We start from the raw sequence: 19,957 nt of genomic DNA, 5'->3' as shown, positions 1-19,957 counted from the left end.
TATCATATCATATCATATATCACGTAAGACCCGGTCTTATTTTACTATAAGTAAATATTATAGTAAAAATTATATTATAAGTAAAATTTTTAAAATGATATTATAAATAGAAATTATATTATAGTAAAATAAGTCCAGGTCTTACATTAATTTTTGCTCCAAAAGACGCATTAGAGCTGATTGTCTGGCTAGGTCTTATTTTCGAGGAGACACAATAAATACCTCCAGTCTTTTTTTTTTTAAGTGTATATATAACTACCTTTTTTTTCAGTAGAAAGCTTTGTGCCAAGAAAATTGTTTGCCTCTTATATCTTTGAATCGATTAAGTTTCAGTTCATAAAGTTGGATTAAAATGGGGGGGGAGCCAAGTGCCGATTCTCACAGGGTGTTTACTCTGCTCCTGGAGGCCCCTTAGCTGTTTCCTCGGACCAGCAGCTGACTCCTTTGATATCCCATCTTGTGTCCTGTCCAAAATAAATGATGGGAGCGATGCAGGCTCCAGTAGCATGGAGAGACCGTCTGCTGGTGCCATCTGATTCCTCAGCAGACAGAGCTGTACGATCCTTGGTGGCAGGGCCACCAAGGCAGGTTTGTAGGCTGCAGGTAGAGCATGCCACCTTGCCCTTCACACAGGAAAACACCCTATGAAGGGGAAGTGCTTTGCACCTTCTCAGGTTCCAGCCCCTGGAACTCATGCCAGGAATTTTCCGGGACCTGTGATCCTACAGAAAGCTGCCTGTGTGATGGATTGCCACCAACTTGCTGTGTGACCTTGAGCAAGGCACGTTCCTTCTCTGAGCCTAATTATTTTCATCTGCAAGTGGAAAGTGCATAATAACTATAATAATAATGAGCATACCCTAGGCATTCTCTTAGTACCCTTACCCCAAAGGACCTGTGTGATTGGCCGTATAATTTTCATTTTGCAGATGAAGAATTAAGACAGAGAGGTTAAGTCATTTGCCCACAATCACAGAGCTCATAGCTGACACCGCCAGAATTTGGGCTCAGTCTGTCCAACTGAGGAGCCTAAGCTATGAACCTCCCACAATATAATAGCAAACACCTTCTGTTCATCCTCTATAGAGATCCTTAGAGCAGCCACATGAGGTCGGTGCTGTCATTACCCACATTATATGGACAAGCGAAGGTCTTGTAACAACTTTTCCACCTGTGAAAAATCTCGTTTTTAAATTCGGGAGTGACAGAAACAAAACATTAGGAAGGTCAGTGCTCAGATGTCCTGTTGGCTGAGGAAAACAGATAGAGAACATGGAGGAAAGGGTAGAAAAGGAGAGAGAAAGTGGTGCTTCTGAATCCAAACTCCTTAGTTAGGGCTGCAGTGCCCTTTCAAGGGGCCTTTTGAGCCCCTTACAAGTCATGATGGCCTTTAGTGGCTGCAGTCCTAGGAGGTAAGTGTATTACCATCCACTTTTTATGAAGGAGGAATGAGAGGATAAATGAGGTGCCCCAGGTCACAGACCTCTTAAGTGGAGCCTTAGGACTTGAACCCAGGACCAACTGATTCCGAAGACCGAACTCAAGCCCTTCGCCATCCATCGTGCCTCCTGGCACTGACCCTTCCCGGTTCTACAAACTCCCCCTATACTTTCCTATACCCAGGCCTTTCATCGTGCAGGGTCCTCTGTCCAGAGCGCCTCATCTCTCCTTGTCGGTTGGTCAGATTCCTTCTGTCATTTGATCAGGGCCAGCTCAAGGGTCACCTCTTCTGAACAGTCTTTCCTGACACCCCAGGCAGACGTCATCGCACCTCTCCATCTGTGTCCCTCAAGCTCTGCTATGGCGATGAGAGTGTCGGGTGATGACCGCGGCGATCGTAGTGATCATTGCTGTTATAGAAACTGCAGCCTTTCCTGAGTCCCTACTGTGTGCCCCGTGTGGGGCTCAGCATTTACACATACCTCGTTTGATGCGCTCCCATCACCTCTATCTTTCTGATGAGGAAACGGGGGCTCTGAGGAGTTAAATACCTTTCCAGTGCTCCCTGGGCTAGCACACGCCCGCCCCTGTGCTGCAGTCAGTAGGAGGAGATGTGAGGACAGAAACAAGAGGTTAGAGGGATGTAAGGAAGGGGCCGCAAGCCAAGGAATGCAGGCAGCCTCCAGGAGTAGAAAGAAGCCAGGAAACCAATACTCCCCTTGAAGCCTCCAGAAAGGAACCAGCCTTGCTAACACCCTGATTGTACAGTTTTGGCCTCCAGAATGACAAGATCATAAATTTGGGTTGTTTTAAGTCACTGGGTTTGTGGTCATTTGTTAGAGCAGCAAGAGGAAACTCACTCGGGCGGAAATGCTTTTCAAAAGAGGGCTGATATGGTGCGGTCAGCGCTTTCCAGGGCCTGGCTGACAGAAGGGCCCAGGACGTGTCTGCTCCATGAAGCTGTGCAGGCCGGGCTGTCAGAGATCGCAGGGCCCCCTTCCAGAAGGGTAGCTTTGACCCCGGACCTCCTGGATCTCAGCCTGGCCTCTCTGTCCACACTCCCGAAGAAGAGGCCCATCACTCCCACTCCTTCTACACGTCCTGTTCGAATGAATGGTTCTTTTCTGTCTACATAAAGGATGATTGTTCCCAATTATTTGTGCATCTCTATGGAAACATTCCTTAAAAATGCTATACATCAGCTTGAATTTTCCACTAGCAGCGTTTTGGAACATCCGTCTGTGCCCATGGACTTGGTTTACACGGAGGGAGGAGGTCCTTCCCTTCCGTCCCATCAGTGATAGATGAGGCTTTGGGAAGGCAGCCTCTGGGCATCAGGAAGCCTGAGCTCTGGCCCAGGCCTGCCCCTGACGTTCTCTGTGACCTTGAACAAGTCTCTTCGCTCCACATCGGCGCATTTACTCCCGGAGCCCAAGAATCATGAACACTCCTTTCTGCTCTAAAATTGTATGCTTCTGTGTGCTCTCTTAGAAATGATACTGTTCTGCCTACCAACCAGTCTTGTCCACCACTGTCCCTTTGCCCTCGGTGCCCAAGGATGACAGAGCTATTTAAGTTCTTCTGAATATGGAATAATAATGATGATGATACTAATACCAGTACCTACTTCCCATTTGATGTTGTTCTGCTAAGCATTTTATGTGCATTATCTCATTTAATCATCACTGCCCCAGAGGTCAGTGTTTTTATCTCTGTTTTACATATGAGTAAACTTAGGCTCAGAGAAGTTAAGTAAGTTTCCCAAGGTCACACAGGTAGTAAATGGCAGAGCTGGCATAAGTGAGCTCTCTGTTTCCCGAGCCAGTGCCACCCTTAACCACTCAATTGTATACCGCCAGGACTGTTGTAAGGGCCCAGTCAGCATTTGAAGACTGTTTGAATGAATAAATCTGAAAATCATTCCAACAAGCAAAATAGTTATCATATTTCCCTGCTGGGTGCAGAATGTACTTCGCAGAGCAGCACCTCCCCACACCCCCCAAGCTAAGGACTCATGTAGTAGCTTCCTGGTTGGTTTCTGGCATGCCCTTTCTTGAGGTCATAACCATGGAAGAATGACAAGGTCTGAAGCACACATTTGGATTGTCCCATGGAAGCCAGAACCCTCAGGGAGAGGGTGTCCCAGATGAATGCATTTTATTGCTTTTGGCCCCACTACCACCATTCGCAGCATGAATTTCTCATTTGTAAGCTCCTTGAACTTGTGTTCTTAACCACAGTATTGGGTTAATTATATAGACAGACAATTTCGTATCAGCGCCACTTACTCTGGAGTAGACCCGGGAAGAGTTTTAAGCTCCCGCCTCTCAGCCCAGCTGCTCCTGTCAGCAGCCTTTACCTGGTTTCTGAGTAAGAACTTCAGGCAGGAACTCTCAGAGGCTGCAGTGAAAAATGACCACTACTTCCCTTCTCCATTTCCCCTTCTGGGGCTGGTTAGGAAGCAAAGAGAAAACCTGAGCCTTCCCCCTCTACATCCCAGAAAGTCTGTTTCACAGAAGACCTTTGCTTAGAAGGTCTGATTTTGTTTAACAGAAGACGACGCCCAGGTTCCTTCTAGAGCTGCCCTGGTAGGAGGGCTGGGTCATTTGCAGAAGGGCACAGAAAAATGCATCGTTAAAGGGGAAGAGCCTGGGGTGCTGCTCCACACCCTAAAATGCGCAGGACAGGCTCCACCACATAGAGTCGTCAGGCCCCAAATGTCACCAGAGCTGGGGCTGAGGACCCATGGGCCAGAGAAAACAGAGGTGTGCTCGTCAATGCAGGGGTCAGTAAAGGCCTCTGCAGGCCTTTGGAGGGGGACATTAGAGCGGAAATCCAAGGGGAAGTGAAGGACGCCTGTGGCAGAGGGGACAGGTGCAAAAGCCAGGGAAGTGCACGTGGGACACACCACTCAGAGATTTCGGCCCAAGTGTGCTGGAGCCTGGGGGTTCTGCTTCCTGGTGAGATGCTCTGTCATCCTTCCAAAGGGTCCTTCTGGCCACTGTGTGGAGAACAAATATCCGATGGGAAGCAAAAGGGATCGGGAGAACAGGTGAGAGGCTGCTGGCCTCATCAAGACAGGAGATGTGGGGAGGCCTGAATGAGAGAACTAGATACTCTGTATTACTATGCGTCTAAAACTCTGGCTTGTTTTTTGTGTGTTGGTGGTAGTCAGAGGTTTCCTCGAAAATAAGACCTAACCGGACAATGAGCTCTAACGCGTCTTTTGGAGCAAAAATTAATATAACTTATTTTACTATAAGATCGGGTCTCATACAATATAATCATAGTATAATATAATGTAATACCAGGTCTTATATTAAATTTTGCTCCAAAAGACGCGTAAGAGCTGATTGTCCGGCTAGGTCTTATTTTCGGAGAAACGCGGTCATAGGAAACACACGGTTTAGGTCCTCAGAACTTGCAGTGTCATCAGAAGGCAAATACTGGTTATAAGTAAGAGTCTGATCCCTGGTATTGGCAGGAAGCATTATAGTGGCTTACAGCCATTTCCATGTGGTTTGGGGGGGTTCCATTCAGTCTTAGGGCACCTCTTAATCATTTATTCAGTAAATAGTACTACTTATTATCTACCACGTACCAAGCCTGGGCAAGGCACTGAGGGTTTGAAAATGCACCACAGGCAAAAGGAGGAGAAGATTCAGGTTTTGGAGAGCAATGGATCACGTCCTGCCACTTACCAGCTGTGTGACCTTGGACAGTACGTTTCTTCACTTCTCAGAGCTACAGGTACACAGTCTGAATACTGTGGAGAGCGAATAATGGTGTCGACCTCAGAACGTTATTGGCAGGGGGGCAAGTCACTTCCACTTGCCTGGTGAGCAGGAAAGACCCATGAATGGCGCCCACGACGAGACGCTGTCCCTGTGGCTCAGGCGCTCAGAGCCAGAGCAGAGAGGCCCTAAGAAAATGCAGTTGAATGTCACCGTTTCGTTGTGAAAGCACATTTTCACTCATCCCTGTTGAAATGGATGTCCAGGATAGACTGTCAAGTGAAAAAGCATATTGCAAGAGTGCATGCAAAGCCCGGTCCCATTTTTGTAAAAGAAGGAGTTTTATGCGTTCCCTATTAGTAGATAGTAGAGCAGGTTATGAGTAATGTGCTTAGATATGCACCGGTTGGAGGACCGTCTCAAAGGACACTGACCTGCTCTTAACGGGGGTTAGTCACCTCTGCAGAGTGGGATCAGGGCACGGTGATAACTTGCAGTTTGTGGCAGAGACAGTTGTGCTCACTTCCGTTTCCTCACCTCCACGTGGGTAGATTGGGGCTGAGTGACCGGCCATCAGAGTGAGCCTGTCTCTGTCTCCCTGCTGGGCAGAGGCATTTAAAAGCAGGTGGGCACCTTCTCTTGTCTCTCTTCCCTTGCTGCCATGATGCTGAGAGCCCGTGCAGGACGATGGGGGTGGGGTGGGGGTAGGGTGTGTTCCTACATCAGGCTTTTGTGGAAGTGACTGAGATCTCAGGGCTCCTTCTTTTCTTTCTTCTTTTTTTTTTAGATAGAAAGTTTACTAACAATGAAACTTTGCTCTGAAAAGGCTATCTACTGTTATGATTCCAACTATAGACAATCTGGAAAAGGCAAACCTGTGGAGACAGTACAAATATCAGTGGTTGCCAGGTGTTGGGTTGGGGGTGGGGAGGGATGAATAGACAGACCACAGAGGACCTTTTAGGGCAGGGAAACTCTTCTGTGTCACTATAATGGTGGGTCCATGTCGTTATACCATTGTCCAAACCCGTAGAATGTACACCACCAAGAATGAACCCGAATGGAAGCTATGGATGTTGGGTGACAATGGTGTGTCAGTGTAGGTTCATTGATTGTCACAAATGTCCCACTCTGGTGAGGTGGCTGGTAGTGGGGGACGCTGTGCAAGTGTGGGAGCAGGGGTTCTGTGGGGACACTTCGTTTTGCTGTGAACCTAAAACTGCTCTAAAAAACGAAGTCTAGTTTTCTTTTAAATTAAACTTTTGCTGTGGTATGCACCATTCCTATGACTTTAGAAACTTAAAAATTCCTGAACACACAGATGATTAGGCTCAGGAATTCCCCAGTCATGGAAAGTCTGGGTACTCAGTGCCAACATGGGTGGTGATCTCCATACTTGGATATAAGGCCAGTAGTTTGGGGGGCTTTCAATCGCTTGGGGGCTCTTGGACCCTATGGTTTAGAAGGGAAAAGGGAGTAAAACCACTCAGGAGGATGACACTGAGAACAGAAGACTGAAATCCAGGGCAAGTTCCTTTTTTGTGAGGCTGGGTCCCTTGGAGCCCGCGGGCTGCCTCTTTTCCTTTTAGTGTCTTTATTCGGAATGAGACCAGCAGCCCTGCCAATATCTATAAATAACCAGCCCATGGTGGTTTGTCCCTCCTGGTTGCAATTGTCCAAACAAAGGGAAGTAACCCGTTCCCGGATCTGAGCCCTACTGACCACTCCGAAGCCTTGGAAGTATGTGCGTCTCCAGAAAGAGATTTTGGTGGTTGCTGCACAAGAGTCCTCAACAGGTTTTCAGCTCCAGGCTTGCCGGCCACAATTTAAGGGTAGAGTCAGCCAACCATTTGAGAGGCTAAGTGGGAGGAGAAAAGGCAGAAGGAGGAAGGCGTTTCTTAGGCCCCTGGGACCCAAATGAGAAGCAGTCTGTAAGCGGTTTGATGGTTTTGAAAAATCACTTTCGTCGAGACACAAACTTGCCCTCTGATCATAGCAATGCAAGAACTTCCTGCGATAAGGACGCCAGGGCTGCTCTACGGTGCCCTCACTTCCATGAAGTCCTCTGTGAATTACCATCTGGCTTCGGCCTCCCAAGGCCAGCAGCCAGTGTCCTCATAGGCAAACAGAGGGCCTTCATCCTAACCCTCTTTCCTGCGACTCCTGTCCTCTCGGGGACGCTGACTGCGGCTTCCTGTTTCTTCTCCTTTCTGACTGCGGTGGGTTTCTTTTGCTGGTTGCAGTGAGTTGTGACCCTTGTAGGCCTGTCCCCACTGCTCCCCTTTTCTCAGCATCTCTCTTCGTGCCTGCCTTCCTGTGAATTTCCTGCAGCAGTGCTGTTTCATAGGCCTGAGACCCCAGGACCCTGAGCTCAGAAGGACCCCCCCAAAGCCCCCATGCTTGGTTTAATGTTCCGCCGTCACCTTCTTAAAATTCTTAATACATTTTGAACATTAGGGTCTCGTTTTCACTTTTCAGTGAGCCCTGCAAATTATGTAGCCCATCCTGCCTGCACGTACCTTGGAGTTTAGGACTTCCAAAAAAAAGTGTGTGGGCAAAGGACTTAACTTTTCTGTGTCAGTTTTCTGGGGTTATTAAGTGAATGCGATGACATGCTTGGAAAGTGCTCAGCCCAGTCCCTGGTTAGTGTAAGGTCTCGCCTCTCTCCTCCCCTCTTGCTCATCTCAGTAAAAGGGATTCCCAGTCATTCAGAAATACAATCTGCTAATTGCTGGCTCCTCCCATTTCCACTCCCTGCATCTGTCCATCATCAGCTCCTCGTTATTCTGCCTGTGAAATGTTTATGAAACCTCTCCTCTCCTTACCTCTCCGCTGCCCCCGTGCAGATTTAGCTTACTGGGATTGTTGCAATAGTTTCCTGGTTCATCTCATTGTCTCCTGTCTCTTCCCCCACCCCCACCCCCGAAAATCAAGCCCCGTGATTCAGCAGCTGAGATTAAATCAAACTCATCCAACAGGAATTTACTTAAATGTTGTTTGTCCTTGAGGATGGAACAAGCTCCTGCTTGCATGCATGCCACGCTCTGGATACACATTTTTGCATGTGATCATCACAAGGAGCCTATTAGGTAGATTATCTCCCATTGTATAGAAAAGAAATCAGAGCTCCGAGAGATGGTATGGCTTGGACAGTTGCACTGTGACAGAGCTGGGACTTATACCCAAATCTCTGACTTGAAAGTACCTGTTCTCCAGAAAAAGGACACTAGTGGAAAAACTGGTGAACTTGGGCTAGGCTCTCTAGTTTAGTTAACGGTCATGTACCGATGTTAGTTTCCTGGTTTGGGTCATTGTATAATAGTTATGTAAGATGTTAACACTAGCGAAAGCTGGATGAGGCATATACGGGAAATCTCCATTTTCTCACCTTGTCTATAACTGTAAAATTATTTCAAAAGTTAAAAAAAACGAAACCACCTGCCCTTTCTACTATGTACTCTCTATACCTTTCACCGAACCTCTTGATTTTATTATCCAGAATAATCTCCGCTTCTCACTACTGCCCCCCTAAACACACATACCCACGCACTCACACACACACACGTGAACGCATACACGCACACACAAACTCCACACGGCATCTTTACACCGAGAGTATTGCCCGAGACTGCTGCACTCATCAGCTAATAGAGCTCCGGCTGTGACCCCCCCCCGCCCAGGCCTCGGTAGGAATTGTGAAAGGTGCGTGTGAATTACGGGACAGCTGTGTTCACCCACCCACCCCTCTTTTCTGGCTACAAGAATGCAGCAGTGTTACTTGTGACTTATACATTGCAAACGCCTCTCTTACCCCTCCCCATCCCCACCCCCTGTATCCCTGTATCGCCTCCCCCCCCCAGTTGGCGGGTAACCTTGATGATCCAGCCCAAATGAGTTATTTGAGATGGAAACGTTAATTTACTTGAGCAGATGGTGTCAACGCTGCTCTGTGAAAAGGTGGCGGTATGCCGTGTTGGCCCAGAGTGTTGCAGATGAAGCCCTGACTGCTTAGCCGAATCACTGAGTGTGAACAGAATCATATGTTAACAGCACTAAGGGAAATGCCTATTGAAGCTGAGCCCTTCCAGAAAACAAATCATTACCCCCCGATTTTTGTTTTAAATCTGGATTTTCACATCATTGATTTGCCGAGGGTCTGAAAAACCTGAAACTCATTATGTCTCCACATGTGATCCAGGGACCGCCCACATCAGACACACCAAGGGTTTTTTTTGAAACTAACAGTGCAGGTCCGTGGGACCCACCCCCGACCTACAAGCTCCCACTTTCAGGGGTGCAGGCTTGGGGATTCTGCAGTTTTCATAAGCTCCTGGGGTGACTGCCATGCACACTGCCGTTGGACCCCCATTGCTGAAATAGTGCCGTCAAACTGTTCAGGAAAATCTTCAAAACAAATCAAAACAAAGCAAGAAACCATGGGATCCGAGGTGGGGTTTTTTTGTTGTTCTGTTTTGTTTCTTTCTACTTTCCTCTGCCCTTTCAGATTGTGTGCAATAAATAAATAAATAAATAAATAAATAAATAAATAAATAAATAAATAAATAAGAAAAGTATTACTTCTGCGGTCGGAAAGAAATACATAAAAGGAATAAAAAGATAGCACAAAGAGATTATTTGTGCACTGAAAGCAAAAGACAGTTTGGAAATCTCAGGAATTTCCAAGACAAGGGGCGTCCCTGTCCTTGACACTGAACTTTCGTCTAGCTTCTTCTCAGACGCCCTGCTCTCATTCTCTCTCCCCGTGTCTCCCCCTCCCTGACCGCCACCTTCTCTAAGTGTTACATCCAATTTTCTCTGGAATACGTGTAGTGAGGAAACTCAATGACTTCCCAGGGGACCTCACTTATAGGGAAGAAGCACATCGGGAAGATTTATGGAAGGTCTGTAAAATATGTGTGTAGAAACTCACGACATTTTGATCGCTACCAGGGAGAAAAATGGACAGTTTCTAACCAGTCAGTTTCATGAGCATTTTTTATGGCTTCTTAAAATTAATTAATTTTTCCCCCTTTGTTAGGAATTCTTGGCACAGACACAAGCCCTGGAGAAAGGAAACATTGCCCACGGGCTGTATGTCCAAACTGTCAGGTTTTCAATCCCAAATCTCTGGGGGCACAGCCAGATTTCACGTGCTTCCCATGAAGTGGGGGGAGCCTGTCAGTGTTCGAGAGAAGGGGGGCATTATTAGTAGGAGCTACACTTCTCTAACAGCCTGCCTGCCACTGGCAGGTGTCATATGGTTCCCGACGGCCTCTTCCCTGGGCTGTCTCCACACCCAGAGCCATTTTCAGGATGGAGAGGAGCCTGAGATGTTTGCTGGGCTGCACCGGCCCATCCACCTCCAGCGCCCTTGTCAAATGCCAGGGCATCGATTAGGCATTTGGTTTTTCTCAGCCTCACAGGTTCCAATCCCCCCTCCTCCCGCCCAGAGTTTGCAGCCAAAGACAATGAGCCAATTGGAATTTCCCAGCTGGAGGAGGAAGAGCCCTTGAAGGGGAACTTTGGCCCTGCATCCTGTTTGTCACTCACTTGTCCCGGGCTCCTTCTTAGCCTCAATCTCTTCATCTCTAAAAGAAAAATCTAGAGCATCTGCTTTGGAGGCGTGTGATGGAAGATTAGAGAAAATATGTAAATAAATAGTTCCCAGCTGGTAGTGACTTTGCCTCCCATCTCACCCCCACACATTTGGCAATGTCTGGAGACATTTTTGGTGGTCACAACTTGGGGCGAGGACAGTGCTACTGGCGTCTGGTGAGTAGAAGCCAGAGATGCTGGTAAACACCCTACAATGCACAGCACAGCCCCCTCACAACCAAGAATTATCCAGGCCAAATGTCAAATGGTTTCAAGGTTGAGAAACCCTGACATAAAGGGCCACGCAAACAGTTGGTGATTCAAGTGGTAATGAAAAAGGGTGTTGGAAAAGGAATACAGTGAGTGTATTCAATAAACCTTTAGCTATTCTTCGTAGAGCCAAGATCATTGGTAGTTGTTTCATGGAATGCCTCGAAAGCTTATAAGGCAACCAACAAGCTCAGCTAGACGGTGTCATGATTGATTAGTGATGTCTGCCATGGGCACGGCATGGGGAAGTGGCAGCACGAGTGCAGTGTATTTTCTGACCCTGAACTCTAGGATGTCTAGCATCTGTTTCTACTCTGACATTCTGTGATTCTATTGCTATGATTCTGTGAGTCTATCGATAAACTTCTGTAGTCAGCATTATTTACAGAATATTTAAGCAGCCCCAGCTCCTGCTGGCTTGCTCGGCAGGGCAGGCTAGTGAGCTGAGAGCCAGGAAGACAGAGCCGGCTCTGTGCAAGGTAAAACAGATAGCTGCTGATAGGATGTGATGGGGGTGATGTGGCAGTTCCCCCACTTACATCCCCCCCCACGCCCTGAATATTCCCCATCTCTGAATATAACCCCATCTGGGCTAAACATTTTTACTATTAGTCACTGCATTGGATTAAAACAATGTCTCCAGGAGACCTTTGTTTAAATGCACAAACTGCCTAGAAGGGATAAGCATGCCATCCATGCCAATGTGTTAACCCGCTAAACTAGTTGTTGCCCAGCAGAATAGAACTGAGAGGGAATGGGGCAGGAGAGAGGTTGTTTTTGCGAGCAGGTGAGGAGATTCCGGAAAGCGTGCCTTACAGTTAGAATCACTATTGCACGGCTCCAGGAAGTGCTGTTTGCACTGAATTGGGGTAGCCAGTTTGTCCAGGGACTTCCCTACTTGTAAAACTGAAAATCTTATGTTCCAGGAACTCTGTCTGTTCCTGGCAAACCAAGATGGTTGGTCACTTAATTTACATGGCATAGAAGGAACTATGTAGTCTTTGCTGTATTTTATCCCTCATGTGGCTTCCTGAATTCTCTTTCTGGACACGTCCCTCCCTTGCTCATGAATCCTCCGTGGACCCCCAGGACCCGCCAAACTAGGTTGGAACTCTTCCTCATGGTGTTCAAGGTGGCCTCAGCCTTGCTTCCTAATGTCATCCTATCCGTTGCTCTCCTGCTGGGAGTCACTTCAACTAGTGGCCATCGTGGAGACCCAGCATGCATTCTTCTGTCTCCTTGGGTGAGAGAAACAGTTTTCTTAGAGGGGAGGCCCACTTAGAGTGTATTCAACTTGTGTCAGTAGTGAAAGAGTTCATTAGACCAGCATTTGTATCATAAAAGTTATCTGATACTCCCGGTCAGTTGGGGCAAGGGATATGGCTACCACCTTGTATCAGGAGGGACCCCATTTGTCTCAGAGAGCCCCAGGAATGCTTGGAGGATGAGGGCGCAGCCACCAGGCACTTGGACCCACCCTGAATGAAAATAAAGCCTTCCTTCCTTCCTTGACTCTTAATCGCTCAGAGTGGATTCACATATATCCCTCAACAAATCCCCTTTGTATGTCTGAACAATATGGAAGGTGGGTGTCATGCCCCACAGGTGGAAAAACTGAGGTTCCGGGCAGAGGGCCCTGTACTGAGTAGAGAACGTTTTGTGAATGAGGAAGAGCAGGCACAATAGGGTTTAGTGTCTTGTGGCACGTTGGTGGCTGGACTGGAACTAATCAAAGTCTTCTCACGTGTGTTCATTCACTCCTGGGATATTGAGTGAATGCCTGTTATGCGTCAGGCACCATGTTCTCTCATAGCGACGGTCGTAGGATCATAGGATGAGGACTTTACTGCCTGCAAGCCCCTCGACCGCATTCCCTACGTGCCCTCATTTCCATACTCACAACAGCCCTTTGTGGTGTGGTTACCATTACTGCCCCCCACACACACACATGTGAGGAAACAGGCTGAGCAGGGAGAGGCAGCTCCCCCAAGGTCACTCCGCTCTCCAGGTGGGGCTCTGCCCAGGCTTGCCGTGGGCGCTGGTGTGGTCTGCCCTCGTGGAGCTCTCAGTCCTGTGAGGAGAGAAACGTACCATTTTCCTGAGGTGCATGCAGCCTTTGCCTCTGTGACTCTCCAAGCTGCTCTTCCTCAATGAGTGATTCTCCAAACAGGAGAGAAAGGCAAGTGTTGAGGAAGCGTCTTCTGTGGGCCTGGCCCGTGCACACGTTTTCCATACCCCTTGGAAAAGTAGCTGTAGTTGGGTCCAGAAGAAATTGAGGCTTGTTGGGTTGACATGGTTGACCAAAATTGGCATAGCTGGTTTGCAGGGAGTGTAGACCTGGCCTTGGAAAAGTGATGCCACTTGACTTGCTTTTTCTTTCCGTCCTGGCTGTCCCAGAGGACAGGTCACAGAATAACCACAGGAGCAGTTCCCTTGCAACTTGGTCTTTGATGCTAAGCACACACTCTCCAAACAGGAGACCAGAAACCCACGCTCCTGCCCCTTCGTTGTGAAGCAGGGAACGGACCCAGGGCCGTCCCGTCTGAGTCCCGCTGCCCATGACAGACAGCAGGTGGCGCTGTGGCCCCGGTTGAACAAGGACAGTGGGAAGGTGGAAAGGAGGGGGCAATCCAGAAAGAAAAACTAGTGGAAAACAAGGATTTAAAAGAAGAACAATTTGTTCCAAAACATTTGCCTTGTAACGGGGTCATCTATAAATTCTGGGATTTCCTGTTTGCCGCTGGGCAGGCTGGCCGGCGGGCAGGCCGCTCTCCTCTCTGCAGTCTGGAAGAATCATTTCAGCGCAGTTCACCAGCTCCAGCCTCCCCTGGCCCAGATTGGCTCTGAAATTTCCCGGCTTTTGTGCCCGTAAGCAGGATCCTGTGACAGCAGGTCTCCTTGAGCCGTGCCCCAGTTTCCACTGGGTGGGAGGAGGAGTGAGATCATGGTCATTTGTAAAGGAGACGCTGTCTTCCCGATCTGCCTGTGCTCTCTGTGCTGCCAGGCTCGCTTTGAGGCATCAAGTAAGAGAAAAGAATCAAATGGAAGAGACAGAGGTGGGCTCTTTTATTTGTCACCGTTTCAAGTTTTTCAGTGTGTGGTGAGAACATGGAAGATGTACATCTGCTCTTAGTACATTTGAAGTGTACAGTGCACTGTTGTTGAGTATTGTCCCCATGCTGGACATGAGCACCTCAGAACTTGCTCCTCTTCTAACTGGAAGTTTGTGCCCTTAGACCGGCATCTCCCTGTTTCTCAGACCCCCCCCGCCCCCCAGTCCCTGGCGACTCCTGTTCTACTCTCTGCTTCTGCAAGACGACTTTTTTAGATTCCACATAGGGGAGACCACGCAGTATTTGTGTGTCGGTGTCTGGCTTATTTCACGTGGCACAGTGCCCTCCAGGTTCAGGCTGTTGAAAACAGCAGGATTTCCTTCTTTTTTTAGGGCTGAGTAATATAACATTGTGTGCATGGATCACGTTTTCTTTAGCCCTTCGCCCGCCAGTGGACACGTAGGGTTTTCTATGTCGTGGCTACTGTGAACAGTGCTTCGGGAATCGTGGAGGTGTACGTGTCTCCTCTAGATCCTGATTTCATTTCTTTTCGTTGGATACCCAGAAGTGGGATTGCTGGGTCACATGGTAGTTCTATTTTTAGTTTTTTTGAGGAAGGAGATGGCTCCTTTACAAAGAAGAGAGCTGTCCTAGCCAATAGGGGGTTAGAAAAGAGAAAAAACGTTTTCTACCAGCCTAGTAGAACTTGAACTCCATCCACCCATCTACCCACCCAGCCAGCCAGCCACCCACCTACATACCCACCCACCCACACACCCACCCGTCCACCTACCCATCCATCTGTCTGGCTGTCTCTCTGTTCCGTTGTTCCCTCCTCCATTTAGCTAACAATTATGGATTGCCTACCATGTGCTTGGACCTTGTCTTATTTTACTCTGACGTTCTAAGCCTTGACCAGCTCTATGGTTTCTTCCCTGGGCCAGTGGCACGTGGAGGAGATGAGAGTAGCATCTGGAGCTGGGAACCAGAAGGTGGGCTCAGGATTCCTGGACAAGTGTTGGGACCTTTAGCAAGGATTGCAACACATCTGGCCAGGGTTTGTGGCTGAAAACAGAGTTCTTCTCTGAGTAAGTCAAACGAGCCTGTCTGGGATCAAATCCACGAGGGCTGGACAATCTGGTCCCAGCAAATTAAAACAACATGGGCACCAGCCAGCTACATTTTTGAAAACAGTATTTGTGTTGTTTTAACCAAGGACACCACCCGCCATCCCCTGCCCCCAACAACAAGCTCTGAATTAAAATAGGGCAGAATTTATAAGAAAATAAAATAATGCTTGGGTATTCTGGCCCAAACTCATTTTCCTTCTCATCAGCTTCGCAGTTTCAGTGCCTCTCTATACCTCATTTTACCCTTCTGTCCACAGACTTACGAGGATTAATGAGCCCGTGCGAAGAGAATGTCTTAAGTGACACAAAACCAATGCTGCTCTTTCCATTTCCGTTGTAGCTGAAGCCAACCTGTTGCACCCTCACCACCGGTGGCGAGCCCCTTAGCCAGGGTCTTGCTCTCTGAACTGACTGTGGGCAGCCAAGGGGGCAGCGTGAGCCGCAGGCTGAACCTTCAATTAACCGTGTCTTTTCTTTTCTGTATTCTAATGCTTTGGGGTCTTGGGACGTTGCTACTTGGTGGGGATTGCCCTTCCCAAGGTTAGCCAGTTCCTGCAGATAGTAAACAACTCCTTGGAAAGCACACCTTCCAAATACAAGTGACCCACCCACCACCTTCTTTATGGCCTCTCACACTCTGGCCACCATCCACCTGCCCTACTCACTCCAGGGCACCCAACTTGGGACAGCCCCAACACCTGGAGCCCACTGAAATTATTCAAACTAGCCAATCTAAGCCTGCTTGCCCTGCCTCGCCCATTCCTTCCTGTGGAAACCACAGTAAATGCTATCACCCATGTTCCCCCCGCCCCCATTCCCCTGCCTTCTGACCCATCCTGGTGCTTCCCCATGTGGCCCTGCATGGCGGACTCTGCCTCCTCTTTCTAGGGTCATGGCAGTGGTCATTTCCGTGTCTGAGTGTCTTCCCATATCTGATTAAAACAAATCCTGGGTACCATTTTGCTTTTTCTGTCTAAGTGACGGAGGCAGGTCACTGTGCTTTCTTACCGGTAGCCTCCTCCTCCATCCAAGGAGGATAGTGACATCTGGAGTCTGTGGGGACTGACTAGGTGCCACCCTCAAGTGGGACGTCTCCCAAGTCCCTCTTTACCCCACCTTCATTGTCCTCTTTTCTTTATGACATTTGTTTGCATTTGAAATGACTCATTTTTTTCTTTGCCTGCCTCTCCTTACTAGAATGAAAGCTGTCCTTCCCCTAGTGCCTCAAACAGGGCCTGGCGCATAGTAAGTGCTCATTTAAAGGTACGGCATGAATGTGAACGTGCCTGGCACTTGGCTGTGTGTGCACACTTGTTGCCCTTCTCCTTCCTGGGTCTTTCGGGATCCTCTTGTGTAAATTGGTATGGATTTGGGCCGCTGTGCAGATTGGAAGCCATTCAGGGAGATTGTTGTCCCTTCTGCTGGCCTGTAAAGCTGTGTACTCGTGTGGAGCCTCTGGTCCTTGACACTCAGGGCACTTTAGAAACACGAACACTGTAAACGGTGTGCTTTGTTTGTGGCTGGTGGGGTACAGTTTGCTGAAGCAAGATGGCTCCCAGTGAAGCCAAACCTGTCCTGGAAGTGAGTGGAAAATTTAAGCGCAGTCAGAGACCTCAGGGGCCCTTGGGCCATTTGCCCAGTGACGTCTAGCGGGTGGCTCAGGACGGCAGAGATTCCTGGAAGACGGCCCCTCCCAGCTCGGCACCCCTCCCTCCCCACACAGCCCTGGGTCCTGGAGCGGGTATTGTTTTGCTCCCTTGGCAGAGCTTCCTGAATCACGTTAAGAGACCTCTCCTGCTGCCAGAGGTTCTTTGCATGGATTTATTGAGCCCCCACTTAGCAGAGGTGTGGATGCTGTGAACTGTATGGGGTTCACACTCACTCATTCAGCAGGTCCTTCGGAGCACCCAGTCTGTCCCAAGTGCTGTGGCCACAGAGGCGGGGAGGCTGATGATGACGAGGGGGCTGAGTGTCGCAGAGAAAGCACTCAGCTGAACACACGCAGCACAGGGTCTGTGAGAGCCCAGAGAGGCAGCTTGGATCAGGACAGGCTTCTCAGAGGAGTCGTGCTTCTGTGGATACCCAGGGTAGTTGTTAAGTTGTAGGTTACAAAGCCCCAACTCAAGCAGGCTTACGCCATAAAGAGAACACATTGGCTCAGAGAATGGGAAAATCCAGACGTCGTGGGCTGCAAGCACGACTGGATCAAGGGGCTTAAAGGAGAGCTCCATCTCTTGGTGCTGTTTCTCACTCTCCTTTGGCCTCGTTTCCTCCAGCCAGACGCAGAATTTCCCTCACGTGGTGGAAAAGATAGGGTTTGGAAGTTTCCCGTTCTCATTCTTCTCCTTTCATTCATCAGTTTACTTAACTAGTATTTACTGGTTAGGAAGACAGTGTCCTGTAAGATAAACATTTTTATCCTACAGACAAACTTGTTTATGTGCCAAAGGTACATGTACAAAAATAGTCATCATCACATTGTTTATACTCACCAAAGACTGGAAACAACTTACATGGCCACCAGGGAAGGACTGGTTAAATAAATTATGCAATGGAAGACTGGACAGCCCTTCAGAAGAATGAGTTAGATCTGTGTCCGTCGTTCTCACTAAGGGCAACGTTACCACCCAGAGGACATTTGGCGATACCGGGAGACGTGTTCGGGTTGTCACAACTGAGGGGAGGGAGGCAGCACTAATGGCATCTAGTGGAGAGAGGCGAGGGATGCTATTAAACGTCCCCCAGGGCCCAGCACAGCCCCCACAGCAAGGAGTCAGGCAGCCCGAAACATCAGTGGTGCCACAGTGGAGGAACCCCGGGCGGTATGTGCTGACACAGAAACCTCAACTATGGCAGGTAAGAAAGCACTGTGGAAACCAAGTGTGGTCGACCACTCTTCGTGCAAAGCAAGGAGCGTGTCTACCTGTGTGCTTGTGTATACACAGAATTACCTCTGGGACAAGAAGTCAGAGAGTGGGGAGCTGTGTCTTGTGAAGGCCTGAGGGAGAGATCTGGCAGAGAGCTTTATTCCAACTGTACAGCTTCTTTACTGTTGGACTATTTTTAAACCACGTACACATATTCTTTAAAAAAATGAAACTACAAAAAGTGTGAAAGTTGGACCGGACCTGGTCCCACTCACTCACTGCCTGGCCCCTTGCTGCCCACGTCTTTACCCTTTGAGATGATCAGGTTAAGAGCACAAAGTCACAGTTGGAACCGATCTTCGAGGTCATGAAATCTTAGGAGTCATCCAAGAGGTTGTGGAAATGCTGGATTAGATGCATTTAAATGAGTCTTTACTGGAGGATCTCTTACAGCCTTTAATGCAAGCATCTGTGTGATAGATCTCAAAAGGGAGACCGTCAATGGGATTAGCAAATGTCCTTGACTCCTCCATCAGTTTCCTAGGGCTGCCGTGACAAACTGCCATGAACTGGGGGGCTTCCAACAACGGAAACGTATTGTCTTACAGTCCGGGAGGCGACAGGTCTGAGATCAAGGTGTCAGCAGGGCCGTGCTCCCTCTGAGGGCTCTCGGGAAGGATCCTAATTGCCTCTTCCTAACTTCTGGAAGTCTCTGGCAGTCGTAGCTTTCCTTGGCTTATGGCTCCATCCCTCCAGTCTTTGCCTCCATCTCTACATGGCTGTCTTTTCTGTGTGTCTCTGTGTGTCCTCTCCTCTTCTGATAAAGACACCAGGCATGTTGGATTCGGGGCCCACCCTACTCCATCATGACCTCATCTTAACTAATTACGATTACCCTATTTCTAAAAGAGGACACATTCAGAGGTACGAGGAGTTAAGACTTCAACATAGCTTTTTTTTGGGGGGGTGGGGTGGAAGCACAATTCAACTCCTAACAACTCCTACCCACACACACCTATGTAAATAGTTGCTTTTTTTCATTGCATTTCAAAAGATTACTGTTCCACTGATGACACTTCAAGAAATGTGGCTCTCACATAGTTACTTCACTTTATAATTGAGGCGTCTGTGGCCCAGAGAGGGACAGTCACTAGCCCAAGATCAGATTAGCTGCAGGGCTGAAACTCAAATCTAGGTCAGTTCTCTCCTGGAGTGAAGCCCTGTCTGTCCTGATAGGAGCTTCTCTTTGTATGTGAGGCTGGGACTCATTGTGGATCAAGATAGCACCCATCAGCTAATCCAGCCATCTGTCCATCCACCCCCATTCCCCCACTTCATCTCCCAACGTGCAAGCACAGTTACTTGGTGAGGCCATTCCTGCTCCTATAGGCATGGGTCTTATTCCTGAATGTTCCCACGTGTGACTGGGGACTCTAGGGGGTATGTGACACCGAACCTTGCAGGCTGGTTGAAGCTAAAAGAGGGATCTATTGGTTCGCGTATCAGGAGAGGCGCAGCTGGATCCAGAACCTCCAAGAATGCCATCGTCCCTCTCTCCTCCTCAGGGTCCCATGTCCCTTGTATTGACATCATGCTCAGACACACGCACTGCGTGGTAGGAAGCATATGTCCCAGCATCTCCGGGCTCAGTGGAATCACAAGGAGAGTCTGCCCTTGCCCCAGGCTCCCTCCAGGGTACAGAGGAGGGCTTTGATGGCCGCATGCCAGGACCCATTCCTAGAGCCGGGAGTATTTGGTTTTCTGCTTGCCCAGACCTGGAGCAGGTGAATGGGGTCAGCTCCACCTGAACCACGTTGACTTTGAAAGGGAGGGCAGTGGTTCCCCCTAAGGCTGTTAGGCAGACAGAA

The sequence above is a fragment of the Rhinolophus hipposideros genome, assembly GCF_964194185.1.
Source record: "Rhinolophus hipposideros genome assembly, chromosome: 24".
Lineage (NCBI taxonomy): Eukaryota > Metazoa > Chordata > Mammalia > Chiroptera > Rhinolophidae > Rhinolophus > Rhinolophus hipposideros.
Note: the sequence above shows the minus strand (reverse complement) of the source record.